The 22,288-nt window shown below is 37.3% G+C and overlaps 1 protein-coding gene and 1 long non-coding RNA gene across 12 annotated transcripts in view; one reads left to right on the top strand and one right to left on the bottom strand.

The window, feature by feature from the left end:
* The window catches only part of LOC106068964 (protein still life, isoform SIF type 1-like), a 239,627-nt gene that overhangs the window by 141,992 nt on the left and 75,347 nt on the right, over nucleotides 1-22,288 (top strand). The gene's annotated exons all lie outside the window — the stretch shown is intronic.
* LOC129926940 (uncharacterized) lies at nucleotides 15,618-19,335 on the bottom strand. Of its 8 annotated transcripts, none has more exons than XR_008778646.1 (5): nucleotides 19,285-19,303; nucleotides 17,654-17,796; nucleotides 17,157-17,256; nucleotides 16,631-16,744; nucleotides 15,618-15,968 (listed from the first exon to the last, which is right to left on the bottom strand). It is a non-coding gene; the product is annotated as an uncharacterized LOC129926940 (long non-coding RNA). The 8 variants fall into 8 exon arrangements; XR_008778649.1 differs by lacking the exon at nucleotides 19,285-19,303 and adding an exon at nucleotides 19,192-19,217; XR_008778648.1 differs by lacking the exon at nucleotides 19,285-19,303 and adding an exon at nucleotides 19,050-19,088.

The following is a 22,288-nucleotide window of genomic DNA, read 5'->3' as shown; positions in this document are numbered from 1 at the left end:
ACAAGTCTCTAGATATTTGAATTGATGTCATTAACATGGCATTGAGCAAGTCTCTAGATATTTGAATTGATGTCATTAACATGGCATTGAGCAAGTCTCTAGATATTTGAATTGATGTCATTAACATGGCATTGAACAAGTCTCTAGATATTTGAATTGATGTCATTAACATGGCATTGAACAAGTCTCTAGATATTTGAATTGATGTCATTAACATGGCATTGAAAAAGTCTCTAGATATTTGAATTGATGTCATTAACATGGCATTGAACAAGTCTCTAGATATTTGAATTGATGTCATTAACATGGCATTGAACAAGTCTCTAGATATTTGAAGAATTGATGTCATTAACATGGCATTGAACAAGTCTCTAGATATTTGAATTGATGTCATTAACATGGCATTGAGCAAGTCTCTAGATATTTGAATTGATGTCATTAACATGGCATTGAGCAAGTCTTTAGATATTTGAATTGATGTCATTAACATGGCATTGAACAAGTCTCTAGATATTTGAATTGATGTCATTAACATGGCATTGAGCAAGTCTCTAGATATTTGAATTGATGTCATTAACATGGCATTGAGCAAGTCTCTAGATATTTGAATTGATGTCATTAACATGGCATTGAACAAGTCTCTAGATATTTGAATTGATGTCATTAACATGGCATTGAGCAAGTCTCTAGATATTTGAATTGATGTCATTAACATGGCATTGAACAAGTCTCTAGATATTTGAATTGATGTCATTAACATGGCATTGAATAGGGAAAAATGCAATAAAATAATAAAAGCAATAATTTTAATAATATTGTTATGTGGATTGAGGGGATAACTGACCTCATGGACACCTTCAAGGCCTATAACACCATTAAGAAGATTCTTGTTGCCTGTCATGGGGCGGTACTGTTGCAGACTTTCTACGTCACTTGAGATGAACTCCTAGTGAAGAAGGAAGAACTCAATCCTCCCGTAGTGCTCTGGCAAGAAACTTCGCCGTTTGGCGTAGCTACCATACAAGTTGAGTGAATGCTCAGACAGCTCTCGGCGCTGGGGACACTCGTACAAGATATGCGACACTGTTTCGACGCTCTCTCCACAGTGACGGCATCGGGAGTCGTAGTTCAGGCGGAACTGGGCAAAGTGTGCCCCAAAAGGACAATGTTCCGTCCTACACTGTGCAATGATTGCTTGTTCTGACCTCCTTAACCGCCACCACAGACCGTCGCGATCACCAGCAAATTTCTCAGTGAACAGTGTTAAAAGGACTACAATGAATTTTGTTTCTCTCTAACTAACCTTGACCTGAATTCAATGATGAATGAAGTGTTTTTTTTTCCCGAAGAATCTTTACACAAAAAGAGTTTTTGTTTCATATGAGCTGTTGATTCTGGAGGCGCGGTGGCTGAGTGGTAAAGCGCTTGGCTTCCAAACCGTAGGTTCCCCGATTGGAATTCTGGGATTTTTAATTTCGGGATCTTTAGGGCGCCTCTGAATCCATCCAGCTTTAATGGGTACCTGACATAGGTTGGATAAAAGTAAAGGCGTTTGGTCGTTGTGCTAGCCACATGGCACCCTAATTTACAGTGGGTTACAGAAACAGATGACTTTTAAAACATCTGACCGCATGGTCTGAAAGGAGAAACTTGACTTTTTTCTTTTTCTTTTCCCCTCTATTTATAACCTACTTGTCTTGCTCATGCTTACGTCAGAATCAGCCAAGACACCTCGGGGGGGGGGGGGGGGGGATACAGAAGCATCGATAACTGAATACAGAAGAATTGTAACTACTAATTGAGATAAATCTTTGCCCTCTTGAGTTGTATTTCTTATTGCCTTCTGTAGTGCACTACTATGTACCACAAAGTGGGAGAGAGGACATCTTACTGCAGCATCAAAGTACTTCACTCATCAATGGTGATTACGGAGAGACCAGGCTGAACACTGCTTGGAAGGCTAAACATATTGATCAGACGAGTGGGGGCGGACAACGGAGGATTGAAGCGGCTCATTCGATTGGTTGCACCATTTTCTTTGTCTCTCCCTGATTGGCTGGAACATGCTCTCAGCTAGAGGGAAAAAAAAAAGAATAAGAGGATAAAGATTTGTTTCCCCATAATATACGTATTAATTGTGTTTTGAACTCCTGCTTAACTTTCTTTGCAGTTAAAACTTCACGAGTTCTCTGCCCACAACAGTATATGTCTGCACCAATGATGTTCAGAAAACCGGTAACCGCCAAAAGACACCAGAGTTGTTTTTTTTTTTTATATTATTATTGTTAACTTTGACCTTTGCTGCAGAAGAAGGGAAAGTAAATCTATTCTAAGCAGATCATATGACATAGCTAAACAAGTGGTTGTGGCCCTTGGATAAACGTATCATGTAATTAGAAACGTCGTATTTTTCTTCTTTATTCTCATTATGTTGGGGCGTTCTTATCTTATCTTATATAATACAGACGTTTCTTCAAAAAAAAAGATGACTACGCCAATATATAAGATGAACTGTGCAGTGGTTTCTAAATCAGGGAGCTCTCCATATAATTCTCTTTTTATAGAGATGTTTTGGGGCCAGTGTCTTGTTCGGGTCTCTTGGTAAAGAAAGCATTCACTGGTGACACTCCACGTGGGCAGATTTCACTGGTTCCAATTTTGAGCTTCCGGTACATATGTTGTCTAGTTCTGTTGTGTCCGGTTCTGAGGCGAGAGATTAGACGTTGGTCTTGTCAACATTGTATAAGTATGTAATACCATGTCCTTCCCCCCTCCCTCACACAGTCTGTTCTTAATGTTGACACGTTCACTTCTAGTCCAGTCATTGTCCATAGAGAGCAAACATCATAGACCATCTTAGACATCTTTAGTGATCGTCAAAGACATCATTAAAGGCCATCAAAGACATTATTAAAGACATCAGAAATCATTTAAGTCCCAAACAAAATATACAATTACTAATAGTTAATTAACTAATTGGTTGATTTTTTAAACATTTATTCTTGTGTTATTAAGTAAAAGAAATAATTGTGCGAAATTTCAGCTACGAGATTGGGTGGCGGAGAACTATCGTATACAAACATTTTAACCAGACAGACAGGCTCAGTTTCACTTATCATCTCCCGTTCAACAATTTAAAATACCCCCAGAGTCCCTTAGACGAGAACCATGATTCACTTATAGCAGTGGCGGCCTTTGGCCACTTTAACCTATGCGGCCGCAGTCGCAGGGGCGTAGCTAGAAATTTGCCATCATTTGGGGGCCCGGGGGCCTGGCCTCCTTGGGGGCTCCGGCATTTTTCATTATGTTTAATATTTAAAGTAAAAAAACACGCATTTTGGGATTTTCAAAGTCTCCCCTCTCCCCCCTCCCTAACTACGCCACTGCCGCAGTGGACCCCGCACTTTCATAGGCCCAGCACTAATTCTAGGTGTAAATTATTGAATTAAATCTTTATAGCTTATAACAGGGTTACCGCGGCCTCCTGTGTTCAGGTAAGCTTCTGAAATTGCAAAATGTACGAAAAAGTCCTGGACATCTCCTGAAAGCTTTGTAATAAAAAATAAAAAAGAGGTCTTGGCCTGACCCCCCCCCCCTCCCTTTCTCTCTCTCTCTCTCTCTCTCAATCATTCAACACTAGATGGTTCTACCTCTTCTATTTCCCACCACTTCATCATGAAGCTTTCCATCTTCCCACACAAATAGTGGGGGGGGGGGAATATTTTTTGCACGTCCTACACTCCAAGACATTGGCCGGTTTGTCGTTTTTTTTTTTTTTTCTGGTTTCGTTTATTTACTTATTTATCAATAGTCAAAAAAGTGTTTTCACGCTTTGTGTGTGTGTGTGTACTCACTTACACACATTAACAATCACACACACACACACATAGAGTAACAAGATCTCCGCATACTATCACCATAACTTAAGACCAACCCCACATTTCCCCCACACAGCTTCCCCCCTCCCAACACACTTGTTTGGATCCGGAAACATTAAGAGAACGTAAACAGTTAGCACGTGTGACCTCTAGAGTGGCGCGTGAGGCCTTGATGCCGTATTCACTTCCAATCGGATCCTGGGAAAAGATGGGAGGCTTCCCATAACAAATAAATCTCACCAGGACACAATGGAATCAGCCCCAGATTCCATAAATAAACTAGATTCACAGAGAAAGGATTTATATCAACTGTCCAGACAATAGTATGCTGGATTCCACAAAACAAGATACGGTTTAATAGCAGAGCCGGCTCTACATAGCGTGATGCCATAAGAAAAACCCTTTCCCCAATCATTAAGAATATTAGTGAAAGAAGTAAAAGGCAAAATATAAAAATACTTCAAGAAAGAGGGGAAAAAAGCGTATATTAAGTGTAGTTGTATCAATTAGTTTGGATCAGTCATGTCATTAAATCTGTAATAGATCTAGACTAAATATAATAAATTTAAGCAATTACATATTATTTTTACCAATTGTTTTTGTTTAGCGGAATTGCAAACGCTTAGCTTTCTCAGTATGCTGTGAAATGTGATCCAATCATTTAGTCTGGACCAGCTGGGGAAGGGGAAAGAAATTGAAAGAAAAAAAAGGGGGGGGGGTTATTGTGAATGTTACGTGATCGCTTTTTAAATGCAGTTTCTAAAGTTTGTACAAAGTTGTACGACTTGAACTCAATGGCTCCTCATGCTAACACACTATCAACTGCGCTAGCGAAGTGCTCGTGAAAATAGAAGGTTTTATAGTTATCAATATTCAGTTTCAAACCTTAAAGCCACGACCTAATTATCTATTCAAACTATAAACTGAATTAATTCAACTTAAGCTATCACATATGTCAAATACTAATTTTTTGTCTTGTTTCATACCAAACAAAATAATTAATTACCAATAATCGATTAACTTATTCGTTAATGATTCATATTGATTCTCGTTTTGTCAGGTACAAGAAATAATTGCATGTATGCGCTCAGTGTTAAACTTCATCTTTGGCATCTGGTGTAATAGTGTCTACTGTGATTTAAAGGCTGGAATTGACCAGATCGAGATTGAAATATTCCCTTATTAAAAATTGTATTTCATTTGCTGTTTTTCCTATTTGTTAAAAGTCGCCGGAAGGCTCAAACTAATATCCAGACTAAAGAGAAATTGTTGAAGGATTTCAAAAACAAAAAGACTTTCTAGTTGATTTAACCCTTAAAGTGCTGAGCCTGAGTGCATACAAAATGGAATAAACTACCATACGCGTTTTAACGGGGACACGACTATTCGTTCACTGACATTTCGTTCACCGACAAATCGTTCACGACTTTTCGTTCACGCGACTATTCGTTCACCAAACATTTGTTCACCCGACAATTCGTTCACACGACTATTCGCTCACAGACAACTTGTTCCCCGACAACTTGTTCACCTACAGTTGGTTCACGACAAATCGTTCACGCGACAAATCGTTCACTATCAATTCGTTCACAGACAAATCGTTCACTGGATATTTCCAAAAACAAAAATTGCTAGAGATCTGGCCTGATCCGAAATTCTTTGTCAATTTGTGTTTGTTTGTTGTTACTATTTTGTTAACGAGGACAGGATGTCATAAAAAACATTATACTTAAAAGGAAAAAAAAGATATTACAAGCAAGCTGAAACATTTCAATGGGACCTCACTTTACTCTAGGTAAATGTTTTGTAAAATGTTTTACATAATTCGGATGTTCCTTCAGAGTTAAAGATAGTTTACTTCCTAGTCCAAACCTCCCGCAGGACGACGGGGGATGGGAGCGGGCAGGGTTTGAACCCTCGACCGTCGAGAAATCCGAACGACAGTCCAGCGAGCAAACCGCACGACCAGTCAGCCATCCTAACATTTGTACTGTCAACATGTAGGCCTTCTTTTACACTCATGTCCGTCATGTAGTCTTGTTCGCCCTACCCATATTTACTTATCTTCTTAATAGCGGTCCAGATGTTTAATTAACATACCCATTTTATTGATATCTTATTAACAAAAACAAATCTTAGCTTATGTAATACAGACGTTTCTTCAAAAAATGACTACGTCCTACGCGTCATGCATTCTGCCAAGTCACTGGTTTTCCTGGCTAGCTCAGACACACTAGTATTTTTTCCACAATCCTTTCAGAGTTTTTACGAGAGATAATTTAGAAATTTTTAACAATGGTACTAGATTTGGTACAATATATATGGTTTCACTGTTCAACTCTGAACGTAACATACTAGATACAGATCTAAGATTAATACTTATCAATTAAGACATCTAAGAAAAAAACAACTAATTACATATACAACACTAGGAAATATTTTGGTTCCCTATCAAAAAATTTTAATTTATCGCAATACAACAAAATAAAATTGTTTCAATAAATTTGTAGTCAGAGGGTGACATGTCTAGTCACAACGATACAATGCCTAGTCACAAGCGACAATCAAATTAGTCTACCAATGGGTGGTCACATATAGAAACACGTTAACTAAAATAAAACTAAAATAGAACTTCTTTTAAACTTGATGGAAAGTACTATACTAGTGTCTAGTAGATATTTTCATTGTTAACAGATTGAACATGTGTATAGGCAATGTCCAATAAAGTTTTATGACTTCCAGAAGAGCCAGTCTGTCTAGCACTCCACAAGGTGTTAACTAGAGTATCCAGATGAGTGGCTAGATTCCCGGGAGCGAAGCAGGACGTTTTGGCGACGCCGTTTTGGCCCCGCCGTTTTGGCGCGAAGGTCGTTTTGGCGCGAGCCGTTTTGGCGACGGGACGTTTTGGCGCGAAATACATTAAGTACGTTTATTGTATTATTTCTTTTAAAAGAATTATTCATATCTATGTTTTGCATGAGTGTTTGTGTTAAGACATATTTTTCACGTACTAAATGTGTGTTTGTTTTTCACATCATTTTCTTTAATAAACATTTTGGCTTGTGTATGTGTGTTTATTAAGAGGCACCTTTTTATTTTCAAAAACGTTTTTTAAGATATTACTTTAAAATTAAAAACTAAAATCGCGTGAGAGAGGGGAGGGGTGGAGGAAAGAGTATATACAAGGAGTGAAAGGTAAGCAGAAGAGAGGGGGCGGGATAGGTGTCACATGTAATGACCATTCCCAAGTAGATAATCGCCAGACGCATGACGCCACCAACCAGTGCTCTGTGCTGGTCTTGTCTTCATTTGTTTAACTCTACCTGCGTCAATGCGAGATGTGTCACCCAAACCACCCCTACCCAATTTCTCAAAATATATTTTTTCACGTTAGAGTTTGTACTGACCACATTCCGTGTCTTGATCTTTACTATGTGTGGAATTATTGTCGTCATTCAGCGTAATAGAGCTTTAGATGTTAACATGGTTTTTTGTTATATTAAAGTGTGACACTTTGCTAGTTCGTATATTACATTAAATTTAAAAAAATCTTTTGGAAAGAAATCCAAAAATGTCACCCAGTGCGATTAGCAGAACTCACATAAAGCATGTCATTACCATTCAGGAATCTTACTTATGATAGGCCTATATTCATGAAATAAGCAAAACCTTTATAATTAAAAAAAAAAAAACAATTCGCTGAACGGTGTTAGAATTCATACTATACATACAATATTATGGTAGAGTGAAATTAACATTGCTATAAAAGCTACGTGCTTATTAAATTATCGTCAAATGATATCTCGCGCCAAAACGTCCCGTCGCCAAAACGGCTCGTGTCAAAACGTCCCGTCGCCAAAACGGCGGCGCCAAAACGGCGGCGCCAAAACGTCACGTACCGTCCCGGGAGATGAAAAAAAGAGGGGGGTGTAAAGGTATATTAAAGGTGAAAGTAAAAATGTTACCTATAGTAAAGTGAGGACCCGTTTAAATTTTCCAGCTAGCTTGTAAGATCTCTTTTTTTATTTTTTTTTATTTTAAGTATAATTTTTAGCACATACTGTCCTCATTAACAAAATATCAACAACAACAACAACAACGAAATTAAATAAACTCGGATTTGACCTGATCTCTAGAAATTTTTTGCATTTGGAAATAATAGCTACAAAAGTTTTAATGTAAATAAATTAAACACGCGACGAGAATATATACTATCCAGTGAACGATTTGTCTGTGAACAATTTGTCCGTGCCGTGAACGATTTGTCGTGAACCAACTGTCGGTGAACAAGTTGTCGGTGAACAAGTTGTCTGTGAGCGAATAGTCCGTGAGCGATATGTCGCGTGAACGAATTGTCGGGTGAAAGAAATGTCTGGTGAACGAATAGTCGCGTGAACGTAAAGTCGTGAACGATTTGTCGGTGAACGAAAAGGAATACATTGACATTGAGTTTATCCTTCGCCGAACGCTGTGTTTCATTTCGTGACGTCTTGTTCTAACCAAGTGACCCAATCACTTCATACATTGTTGAATGGATATGGTGTCAACTAGTATCAACTATGAACATCACTTGGATACAACTAAAATAATCTCAGCTTTTTTCCCTTCCTTTGTATTTATTTTTCTTGTTTGCTCCAATTTTGACGGTGGAGAATTTTTTCAAGAAAGTTTGTATCCTTGGCTTAGGTTTGGAGGGGGGGAGGGGGTGTTGGTCTTTACTGTTATTTTTAAGACATACGAATTTACCAACCATCTGCTTCAAGATTTACCAAGTGGTTACATCCGCATATATTTTCATACATGTTATATTTGTCTTTTGTTTTTAATTTTTTTTATTATTATCTGGGGGGGGGGGGGGGGGGTTTGGGGGGTGGGGGGCTGTTTACATCCGCGTATAACATTGAGCTCTCTAAATTAAGCCCATGCGTACAATAAGACGATTATAATTGTGTAACATGTTTGTGTGTTTGTGATTATTAAAAAAAAAGACCACCCATTTATGGACGTATTTTATATTTAATCAATCGCGAATTTTCCTCTTGTGAAAGAAAAGTTGTTGTTTTTTTCTTTTCAGATATAGACTATAGTTTTCATCTTTTTATATCTATATTTAGTCTTTCTAGTTTCGTGACATATTTAAAAAGGTTACCCTTAGTACTTTGTAACATTCAACTCGCGTAACACAACGAGCGTGTGAGAACATAAACTGATTATTTACACTCACAGAATTGTCGATTAAAATCTAGATCTAATCATTGGAAGTGATGTTTTGATGTCGGTTTTCTTGATTTTCATCAATGTCATTCACAAAAAGATGAAAGATGGAAAAGAATTTTAGATATTTCTATGCAAGTATAGGAAATCTTATCTTATAAAATACAGACGTTAATTCAAAACTAAAAGATGATTACGTTCTATGTCCCTAAGTCTATCTAGTCATGCGTGTGAATCAAAGTCATTGGTTTTCCTGACTGATTCATAAATATAGAAAATTTGTTGTATTTAAACTCGAAAAACTGAAGATAACAAGTTTTTCTTTTGGATGGAGAGTGAATTCACTAAATCCGTTAAGGCCGTTTTGTTTTTGCCAATCTGTGATTTCTAGAGCTTGTTCATACGAGTAACTAACAATTTGCCAATCTGTGATTTCTAGAGCCTGTTCATACGAGTAACTAACAATTTGCCAATCTGTGATTTCTAGAGCTTGTTCATACGAGCAACTAACAATTTGCCAATCTGTGATTTCTAGAGCTTGTTCATACGAGCAACTAACAATTTGCCAATCTGTGATTTCTAGAGCTTGTTCATACGAGCAACGAACAATTTGCCAAGCTGTGATTTCTAGAGCTTGTTCATACGAGCAACGAACAATTTGCCAATCTGTGATTTCTAATCTCCGTTGCTCTCTCCCTTCTTTCTTCAAACCGGAAGTGATCATGATTTTAGGAGAACTCAAAATTAATTTTGTTTGAACAAAATCTTCAGGAAGTGTCCATGACTACGCGCGTGTATGTAGATCTATAGTGTAACATTGCAAATGTGTAGCTGGTTGTAGCACACCAATACTTTAGAATGTTGAGGTTCTGTGCGGGTCAAGGCCGCTGTTAATTTCGTCGGTACGATGGAGGTCCCATCATTAATGCATTTAGAATTCTCCCCTCCCTTTTATAGCTCGTGGGTTGAGGGAGCGCAGTTAGTTCATCGATTTTCTGCTGCTTTCTGCAAAAAAATGCATGTTTCGGGCACTAGAGCAGCGCTGAGCATTTGGTGAACGTAAAATCTCCAGCCCACCTCCTCCTTTTTTTCTACCTCGTAGACGTTAGCCCTGAGCTGTGGCAGACTCTTCCCAACCCTAAATCCGGGCCTGCATACACATTAAAGATATGCCCGAAATGAATCAAGATCCAGAGCCATGACACCGGAAACACATAACAGAAGGATGACGTCTGTTACGGGAGTCCCAAGAGCGATAATTCTTTTTCGGGTGCAATTATGTGATTGGATTATTTCGCATTTGTCCCGCGACTGTAGTAGGCAAAAAAAAAAAAAAAAAAATAGGGGCAGCATCCCCCTCCCTCCTTTTAGACATTAATTGAAGCGAATTAGTTGGGACGCCTGTTACCCCTCAGGCAAAAGTCATATTACTGAGTGTCCACCAGCTCTCCCACGACCCCAGTCCACTATCTCTAGTAACTGACGGATGGTCATCGCCTTCTCAACCGAGAGAGAATTAGATTGATGAACTAGATCTATGCTTAACGAAACTAGATCTAGGCACTAGCGGATCCAGAACTTTGGAGTGGGGGGGGGCGATTTTTTTCCAAACCCTAACCCTAACGCCCAGTAAACCCTAACCCTACGCATAAACGTGCATACAGCGCGCGCGCGCGCACACACACACACACACATGCACACACACACACACACACACACACACACACATACATATATATATATATATATATATATATATATATATATATATATATATATATATATATATATATATATATATATATATATATATATGAGAATAAAAAAAGCAGCCTTCGGCGAAAAACAAAACAACTGTGGCAGCGCTATACGGTTCTCTGGTGAAGTTCGAGGCGAAGCCCCGACGCCATAAGCGTTTTCTTGCTTTTTTGACTGCAGATATGCATTCTCCTGACAAGTACAGCTCATTCTTCACAATGTAGTTCGGGGCGAAGCCCCGACGCCAAAAGCGTTTTCTTGCATTCTTCATTGCAGAAACGCATTCTCCTGACATCTACAACTCATTACCCATAAATGAAGTTCGGGGCGAAGCCCCGACGCCAAAAGCGTTTTCTTGCATTCATCTCTGCAGAAACGCATTCTCCTGACATCTACAACTCATTATATATAAATGGAGTTCGCCCCGACGCCAAAAGCGTTTTCTTGCATTCTTCTCTGCAGAAACGCATTCTCCTGAAATCTACAACTCATTACTCAGAAATGGAGTTCGGGGCGAAGCCCCGACGCCGAAAGCGTTTTCTTGCATTCTTCACTGCAGAAACGCATTCTCCTGACCTTAAGCTCATTATTCATACTATTAAAAAAACGACCTTTCGAATAATGTTGTACTTGAAAAATATTCTAATTTGAATTTATAGACCCATAATACATTGCAAATAAAACCGATTTGTTCCTTGAAAAGATAGGATACCCCACGTATTTAGATTTTTGCTTTGAGGATCGCCGCCGAAAAAAAACTTATTCGATAAATAGTATTCAAGAAAACTCTAGCATAAATTGTGAGTTATAGTCCCAAATTTATTTAGCTAGAAAAATATCAGATTGAGTAAAGGTTGGGAAAAAGCGACTATGAAAACGTTATTTGAGTTTAGAACTCATCTCAATCATGACTCTTATACTGAAAAATTTCGTTTGAATTCTAACTTTTCCAATGCTAAGTCTTTCTTAAAATACTTATGATAACTTCATGTGAAATTACAAAAACTCTGTCTGGAAATGGGAATGGCAGTAGAGTGAAAACGATTAATCCTCGCTCCTTTACTCATTTCTGCTAAAGATTGCATTTGGCATTAAAGAATAGGTATGGGGCGACTCGATATAAGAATTTAATTTATAGTATATAAAAATTATATTAGTGACAGATTTTTAAATTTTGTAATTTCTTAACTATAATACAAAAAGAAAAAGTATTGATTTGTCCGATGGGGGAAATGCGATTGCATGTATCGCCCCTCCCACCTGGTACAACCCTTTTTCATTTAAATTTGCTAATGATACAATTTGAGATTAGAGTGTGGTACGACATATTTACAATGGGTCACATATCAATACGTAGTTTATATTATATAGATATTCAACTAATTTTATTCACAAATTATGATTCTCCACAAAAATAGGACCGCCCCCCCCCCAGCACTCAGAGGGCTAGAGTGGGGAGGGCAGTACATGCAATCGCCCCCCCCCCCCTCACCCCACCTATTGGCCAAAATACCAGAAAGGGAGCGACATAATATAAGATTTATATATTAATTCAACTAATTTTGTTCACAAACTATGATTTCTCAATAAAAACGGACCGCCCCCCCCCACTCAAAGGGTTTAGGTGGGAAGGGCAGAAGAGGTATTCGTCCCCTCCCCACACCAATCGGCAAACAGGGAACGACATAATATAAAGATCGGTTAAAATATCAATAACAAGTTACAAGGATATAGATATTTAATTGATTTTGTTAGCAGGCTGTGATTTCTACTAATAAATTGGACCGCCCCCCCACTCGAAAGTTAAGGGGGGGGGGGGGCGGGATTGATACCATCGCCCCCTCCCGACCCTACCAAATCGGCCAACATACTAGAGGGTGGGGGCGAAATAATCTAAAAATAGGTTGAAATATAAATAATTAGTATATATTTTTAACATAAGTAATAAATTCGTATACAAATTGTGTGAATCCTATACTAAAGTTCGTCCGCCCCCCCCCCCTTCCGAAGGGGGGGGGTCGGCCGAGAGGGGGGGGCGATCGCCCCTACCGCCCCCCCCCCCTGGATCCGCCAGTGGATCTAGGAGGCCTAGGCTATACAATACCAGATCTGGGATAAACTAACGAGATCTAGGATAAACGAAACTTGATCTAGGATAAACAAAGCTATATATTATTTAAATATGTAAAACAGAAAGTGAGATCCAATTCTGTACTGAAATGTCTGTTACTTTCACTAATGCTACTGCAACAGTTCACATTAAACATTATCTGTAGATCTACTAACAACTAAGTTTCCATGACTGTTCTGTGTCATCATTTTCTGGATCCTCTCTCTCTCTCTCTCTCTCTCTCTCTCTCTCTCTCTCTCTCGTGTTTCAATACATAATCTGTTTATTGCTGAAAAAAAATGTTTTCGCATGCTTTGTACTTCTAAAAGGTCACCTCGGTCACTTCGAAAGAACCCAAGAGTGCGCAACAAGGTCAAGTCGTTGTCCTCGTGTACAGGACCTGGTGTCGTATAGGTCACGGTGAACTTGTTGCTCACTCTGAGCTTTCACTTCAACTCAACATCACCACCACTTGTCACAGCGGCCACGCCCTGCACTTAGAAATACGCCTTGACTCAGGACACACTGACACATACAAACACACAAAAAGACGCACTTGTTGACCTTGCTTCATCAGCTTCCTCTACGCAAGGATTCCAATGCACTCCTGGTTCGCATGTTTACATCGCTTTATAAGCACGACACAAAGCTATAGTAGCGGCACTGTTGGACTTGTCCAGATAACTCTACGGACTTGTAACATTCTTGTTTCGGTAACTGGATGGTCAAGTCAGGTGTTAGCACGGTAACTTTTTGGAGGTCCGTGGTTTGAGTCCTTTTTGGAGCTTATGTTCAGCCATATTTTCTCTTTGAACCATTGTACCCTAGTTGCTTCTAGTTTGTCAATGTCATGTTTCTCCATCAATCGTCATGTTTCTCCATCAATTGTCATGTTTCTCCATCAATTGTCATGTTTCTCCATCAATTGTCATGTTTCTCCATCAATTGTCATGTTTCTCCACCAATTATCATGTTTCTCCACCAATTGTCATGTTTCTCCACCAATTGTCATTTTTCTCCACCAATAGTCATGTTTCTCCACCAATTATCATGTTTCTCCATCAATTGTCATGTTTCTCCACCAATTGTCATGTTTCTCCACCAATTGTCTTGTTTCTCTATCAATTGTCATGTTTCTCCATCAATTGTTTCAGCACCTAAACTTACAACTTCATTTGTGTTGTGGTTAGGGTTAGGGTTTGGAAAATAAATTGCCCTCCCCCCTACTCAATAGTTCTGGATCCTCCCTTGTTATCGTAACTCGTAACAGAATTTAGTCTGGGACAGTCTGTAAGAATATGATGGGGGATTCCAGCTACCCGTCGCCTCAGCGTGGCGCCTCCGTGGAAACGTCTAGTAGTGGAACTAGATAGGCTAAGTACGAGTAGCGAACCAGGCCCTTTCGGTATTCCCTGGGTGAGCTTTTCTTGTTTTTTTCTCTCACTCGGGGTAGGGATGGAACAAATAGCCCGCACCCCAGTCCAAAAAGTCTGCCACACCGTTCCACAAAGGGGGCCGTCATCAGTGACCGGATTAGCTGGAATGGCGGTTCCCGCACGGAACAGTGGTGGTAACATTATAGGAATATGAGACAAGCTCGCCATGGTAAGTTCTGGTCTCAGCCACTTATAGCGAGTGGGCCCGTTCCGGGGAGGGGGGGGGGGCGGTGCGCCGTGTACGTGGTACGGTCCCCTATAAACATGCCCATTACGGCCCAGTATCAGTTTTAATTAGGGTTATCCCCCTTTGCCCTAATTGCAGCCCTAAATAGCCCAAATCGCGCCCTAATGGGCGCGCATACCGTTTGCACATTGGCGTCATTAGGTTCCCATAAGGGACCAATACGGGCTACCCTAATCGTGCCAATATCGGCCCAGAATGGGTAAACCCACTTCCGGATTCATTGGGGATTTCCAGAATCGCGCCCTAATCAAGCCCATACTAGCCCCAATGGTTTAGTAACTGAGATTTTCATTGGGGTTTAATTAGGGATAACCCTTATTGTGCCAATATCGGTCCGATGCTGGCCTGAATGGTTTAGTAACTGAAATATTTATTAGGGTTTAATTAGGGATAACCCTTATTGTGCCATTATCGGTCCAATGCTGGCCCTAATGGTTTAGTAATTGAAATATTAATTAGGGTTCAATTAGGGATAACCCTTATTGTGCCAATATCGGTCCGATGCTGGCCTGAATGGTTTAGTAACTGAAATATTTATTAGGGTTCAATTAGGGATATCCCTTATTGTGCCATTATCGGTCCAATGCTGGCCCTAATGGTTTAGTAATTGAAATATTAATTAGGGTTCAATTAGGGATAACCCTTATTGTGCCATTATCGGTCCGATGCTGGCCCTGATGGTTTAGTAACTGAAATATTTATTAGGGCTCAATTAGGTATTATCATGCAAATACTGTCTCCGATGGTTCAGTCATTAAATTTTATTATGGCTTAATTAGGAATAATCTTTAATGTTTTTCAATACTGTAGTTTAAAACAAATTCATTAGTGATTTTTTGTTTATAATGCCCTTTTTGTTCAAATGCAGCTCAATGGTTTAGTATGAGATTTTTAACCTTTTACATAGGTCTACTTTCACAATGATGATTTAGATCTAGCAATAGAATTATTTGACATAATTGTTTGGGAATTATAATAATTGAATCAGTGCATGATTTCTATATACATCTAGCTATAATGTCAACATATTTATAAAGTAATGGACAAGTTAAATTACATTTTTGGGTTTGAACACTATCAAACAATACAATTTTTGGTAACGTACTATATAAGACTTGCATGCTCTGATCATTTATTCTTAAATCAAACTTACACAATTAACTTTTTTTTATTTTTTATTCATGGAATAATTAACCAACACAAAAGACAAATATAACAGCACAAACAAGATATCAAGACAGCATTTTCATTCAATTCTTAGCATTCTTTACAAGCTGACTTCAAGACTGGTGGCAATAATTCATATTTTGACTTCCATGCAGCAGCTGGAACAAACAAACGAACAAATAAATATTATAGTCATGTAATAAAACTACCTTCAAGCTGTATTAATAATAAAAAGAATCTAACAATTAAACATCAGAAGACCTTACATTTATCTATGTGGACATACTATTTAATGGTTATATTTCCAGCCCTTGATGATAAACGGTGCTCAAAAATTAGGCTGCTTCTAAAGCCTATTAAGCAACACAAAAATTAATGGTATTTCAAAATTTGGAGTTCAATCTTCTCCTTAAATTAAATGTTATGAATTGGTGTCAGCAAATGTGGCACTGGTATTTGACTATGCTAAAAGTGCAATGGCAGACTAGATCGAGCTAGGCTTCAATTCATTCAATATTATATTTTGTCCAATTTATTTATATTAACTTTATCACAGGCTCTTACTAATACAACTATATTCTGTTGTTAGAGTTCTATGGTAATTTTAAAAATAAGTTGGCTGAAAAGTTATTCTAGAATTAAAATAAACAATTATCACAGTGAAACTTAAAAAAAACATAACAAAAAAAAAAAAACCCACAACCAGCATATTTCAAAATTAGGATAGCATTTCTTTATTTACATTTATTAAATTCCATCCCATTAACAATTTACTTTCAGATTGCTGATCAGTAATCTAATAGCAAAATTTAATTCTTACCTTCTTAAGCAGGCTTGCTTAGGAAAAGATGATGAACAGCATCTGTACTGCATGCATAGGTTATTATTAACCTAAAAGATTAATGTCAACTTCCCCTAAAGAAAATGTGGCGATCTGTTAAAAAAAAATAAAAAAAATAAATAAATAAATAAAAACATAAAAAATGTTTAAAGAATGCAAAAAAAAATAATATTACAATAGAGGCAAAACACAAAATGTTTAAGGTAAGGTATACAAGAAGGATTGTTGCTATATAATGACATTAGGTCAAAAACAATTCTATGTAGGCCCTATTTTCATTGTATAAATGTTCATTCTAATTTTTTATGTCAATTAATAATGAACTTAAATCTCAGTGAAATTACAAAAAGCTGAAGATATTGCTCTCGAACATTGTTTCACAAGATTAACATTTATTTTACATTTTTTTTATTTAATTGATTTGATCTCATTAAAATTTTCATTTGGTTTGGGGGGTGGGGGGGTCACTGATCAGTAATCTTAAAGAAAAATTTATTCTTCGTACCTTTTTGAGCAGGCTTCCTCATGAAAAGATATTGAACAGCATCTGTAGTGCATACATAGACAATTCTTATTGTCAGCTGCCCTTAAAGAAAACTGGCATTCTAAAAAAAAAAAAAAATTACAATAAAGACAAATCCTGAAATGTTTATGGTATGGTGTATAAGAAAAACTGTTGCTATAGCCTAATGATGAGACTCTGTATTTTTTCTTTAACAGTATCCACACAATGAAATTTAAAAAAGCCTAAGCCTTAGCTAAGCCTATAGTATAGAATGAATCCTAGATCAAATTGTAGAAAAATGTATAATATAATAATTAGTATTAAGACCTCTAGATATTCTAGCTAGATCTAAATATAATCTAGAATCTAGATCTATGTCTAGTTTATAGATCTAGAATTTCTAGATCTGTATAGATCTATTTAATTCTATTACATAGAGCCTAGAAAAATAAAATCTAACATATATTGAGTATTGGTGAATAAAGATCTAAGGCTACCTGGACCTGGTTATGTGGTATGCACGATGGACTGTTTGGTCGCCTCGTTGGTCTCTGCATGGTCGTCTGGTTCATACCCTGCAACTGCCATCACTTCCCTAAGCTCCTTTGAGGTTTAGACTACCAAGTAGATATCTTCAACTCTGAAAGAACATTTAAAAAAAACAACAAAAAAAACAATGTCAATATAGGGCTATAGTCTATAGCAGCTATAGGGTTAGCCGTTAGTGGCGTTAGTCTATTATATATAGGCCCCTAATATAGATATACTATATATATACATATTTTTCTAGACATATCTCAATATCTGATTTTAAAACCAATATAAACGTTTGATTTTATTTATTTGTATAAATTTAAACATTCTAAACTCTAGACTAGATTTTCAAGATCTGGAGTGTAGGCCTAATATTGTACATTAGTCTCTACAAAGTAAATATCTATATTATAAGATTATAAGTCTATACTATAGGTCTATGACTATAACTATAACTAGTTACTAGATCTAGAATTATTTAATCTAAATGACCTATCGCCTATAGTATGAAAAAATTAAAGATTAGTCTGTATTAACAATATATTAATTAAATATTATTCTATATCTACTAAATTTTCTAATAACAACTAGATTTTAGAATCTAGACTATTCTAGACTATCTTTTATTAGATCTAGATCTAAGTTTACTAAGTCTTAGTATATCTTATAAGTCTAGGTCAATTTTTTCTAACCTCAAAATATTTGAATTAGAATAGAAGTACTATGAGTACTATGAGTATAATAATTATTATATTAATATACCAAAGTGTCCAAAGTCCTAAGTCTAAGTATTAGTTTACAGTTACGTGACTAGATAGGCATATAGACTAGATCTAATATTCTGCCCTAAAAGTTAAAAGGTAGTAGATTTAGATTTAAGATCTAGTAATTTTAAGTCCTTAACTAAATCTAATTCTATGCTGCAGATGCATTAGCCATTTCATGGTAGATTCTAGAATCTAGATCTAGAATCTATTCTAAATAGTAATATTAGTAAATCAGTAAATCTAGTCATAACGCATGAATGTTAATCACTTAAGTTAAGTCTAAGTCGTCTAGATCTAGATTTAATAGGTCTCAAGTCTAGATATAATATATATATTAATAATATTATATCGTACTAGATCTAGTAGCCTATTACTACTATTAGATATTGTAATAAAACTAGTCTAGAGAGATCTATAGAATCTCTAGATCTAGATTCTTAGCATTCTAGATTATCTAGATATATCTATAAATCTATTCTAAGTCTAGACCTAATCTACTATCTAGATTAGATCTGTTAGTAGTGTTAGAGTACTTAGAGATTCATCATCTGATGATGATGATCTGTACTTGTGATAGGCTTAAGACTTTAACTTATAAGTTACGACCATTCCAATTGAATTTCCATGGCTGCTGCCATGAGTTGAAGAACATATGCATTGATATCAAGAAGTACAGCTCATAAAATTATTTATAATAGATCTATTATATTAATGAAAGTCTAGATTGACTAGACCTAGACTAGAGTGACTATAGCTCTATATCTTGTAGTATAACTAATAACTTAACAGATTTAGATCTAGATCTAGTTAGCTCTAATTTGATCCACGTGTGTACGCTCTAGAGTGAAGACTGAATAATCCAGTTTGTGCCGAATATCGCGAGCTTAAAAGAAATAAATGCTTCTTTTTCATTGGTGGAAAAAAATGTTAAAATGTATAAAACTTTTTTTAAAAATCTAAATCTAAAAAAAAAAAAAAAAAAAAAAAAAAAAAAAATGTTCTCCTTTAACTTTAGATTCTATGTGTGATTAAATATTACTAGATATAGATATATTTTTTTAGTGTGCACATTAAAAAATCAGACACACACACACACACACTATTTGATTACGAAAAGTCTGCATTGGGCCCATACGGGTAAAACTTCACTATTCCAGTTAGGGATTTCCCCAATAGAACCCTAATTAATTTTTTTTTTAATCTTAATATTACTTACAAAAAGGATTCAAAGCAACATTTAGCTTTAAGACGATTAATACTACAATTTAAAACATCATAATATTGTTTTTTATGTTATAATAAAGATTTCATCATGTTGGTTCTGGCGTGATTGGGGAAATCCCACACCGGCATGAAAGCGGAAAGACGTTAACGGCCCAATAACTAAAATCCCACACCGATCCGTTAACGTTTTTATAGGGGCGATTGTAAGTAGGTCAATCTACCAAATGAAACCTTATTACCCCACACCGCGCCAGAATGGTTTCGATGGGGCTTTGTTTATAGGGTCTGGTTTCCGCCCAGTCACCACTATGGCCGCTACTACTGGGAGCCCTCAGACAGGACACGGAATGGGGAACCCCATGTCCAGGCCTGGTTGTTGGATAAAAGCCTTTCTAACAATCAACGGGATCACGGCGCCCATGCAGGCGCCGATTCCCTACTGGACTTCATTGTAGGTAAGAATATGAAATACGGGTGGTTCCTCCTCCCCGAAACGGAGGTCCCGTAAGAGCATAGCCTGGCCTAAAGAACCGAATGGACAACGGTCCTGCGTGAGGTTTGTGCTAAGATGTAATATCTTCCAAAGGAACATCAAAAAAACAACATAGGGGAGGCTATTAGATTAAAAATCCTACGAAGGTCTGTAAAGATAACACCTATTCTTACAGATTTAAAGAAAAAAAAAGGTAAGTAAATGTTTGCCTTGTTTACAGGTGTGTTGATTACTTCATTTTGTTTTTAATAGAACGATTTGGAGCTCATCAGAAATCATAATAACTAAACACTTTAACAAGCTAATAAAATGTAAGAAAATTTTCTTTAAAAAATGTAATACCTTACTTTTTTTGTATTTAAATCAGTTGAATCACCTTTTCATAAATTGTCCTGCTACAATTTAGGAAGTCCGTGTGGTCAGGGTAACATGTTGTGTATATATATATAAATATATATATATAAATTGACAAAAGTTTTACATCGCAACTGTACATGAGGTGAAAAAGTGGAGACAACCCCAGAAAATGTTACAGGAAAAGAGGGTCACGTGATTGTAGCCAGAACGTTGCGGATTCCCCAGCAATTCTGTTTGAGATTTACAAGCAATGTTATCAAATGAATCCCAAGGAAAACTAGTCCGCGTAGATCCAATACCAGCTGGATGTTGTATGAGAAGGGGGGCTGTGGGTGGACTGCTGTTGTGTCTTTGTTACATACAAAGTGTTGTATTTATGTAGACCTTCAGGAGAGAACAAAAAATAGTGGAGAGGGTTTGAGATATTCACCTTAATATTAACACTACCATTTACTCACGAAATTTTTCCATTCATCGTCCCTGAACATCACAAGTCCTTGTTACCACTCTCTTCTCTTCTCTCTCCCACTGTATCTGCCTCTCTCTCTCTCTCTCTCTGTCTGCATTCCTCAACAAAATGTTCTTGAGTGCTCATACTGATGTAAACGAACTATAACGATCCTCTCGTAGTAGAAGCGATTCTTAGAGTCATGTATCAACTTGGCACATTGATTATTTTTCTTTGAATGGGTGATGTTCATAATGGAAGAAAAAATGTGCGTCACCGTATGTAATACTGTGTAGGACTATGTATTTTAAAAGGTATAAAATTAAGTGTGTGGACTTTTAAGAATTGTAGGATGAAAGCCTTACGAATCGTGATATTAAAAAAAGATGGTATTACTGTATAGGCCTACATATGTATTATGGGTACGGGCAGTTTGTAAATAAAAACATTGTTGCAATTATGTTTTTTTTGGAAAGGGGGGGGGGACAGTTGTCTTTCCAAACAATATTCATGACATTGTTTATTTTGCCTTTTAAAATATTTTACAATCTTAATCTTTTCATTACTTACGTTGTAGGTTAACTTACGTTAAATGTTATATTAGGGCCCATGGCGCCACTACAGTTCTCTTGCTTTATGTCTTTTGAATGTAACAGTCAAAATGTACAGAAAGAACAGATTATTGTTAATCCATCCATCCATCCATCCATCCATCTTTCTATCTATCTATCAGCTCAATCCGTTGTGAATTGTGTACCGCTACGACCCTCAGCCCACCTGTTTGAGAAACTCCTCTGTTGAAAAATAAGATGCCTCGGGGTTACATGAGGGAATGTCTCTGTTCTGTTTACATTTGGGGAAATAACTCTTGTTCGGTCGGAGTTAACGTTCGTGAATTGTACGAGATTTAGAAGATATAGAAGGATAACTCACACACACACACGCACGCACGCACACACACACTCCTCCCCTCTCGGATCTCTCTTTCCACTAAGTATAGCCCCCCCCCCCCCCCCCCAATCGAAAGCTGACATGCCTATTTCATTAGTGTCACTGTTTACTTTGGCTGGTCAAGTTTTTAATTCTCCAGCGGGTTGACCCATGGGGCTTGATGATCAGGAGCGGGGCTTTGAATGATGGGGCTTGATGATCAGGAGCGGGGCTTTGAATGATGGGGCTTGATGATCAGGAGCGGGGCTTTGAATGATGGGGCTTGGTGACCAGGAGCAGGGCTTTGAATGATGGGGCTTGTAGTAGCTTGTAGTCACGTAACAACATGGTTTGCCAGATGCTTCGCGGATGTAGAAAT

This window comes from Biomphalaria glabrata, chromosome 6 (assembly GCF_947242115.1).
Source record: "Biomphalaria glabrata chromosome 6, xgBioGlab47.1, whole genome shotgun sequence".
Taxonomy (NCBI): Eukaryota; Metazoa; Mollusca; class Gastropoda; family Planorbidae; genus Biomphalaria; species Biomphalaria glabrata.
Note: the sequence above shows the minus strand (reverse complement) of the source record. Positions and strands in the feature narration are given on the sequence as shown.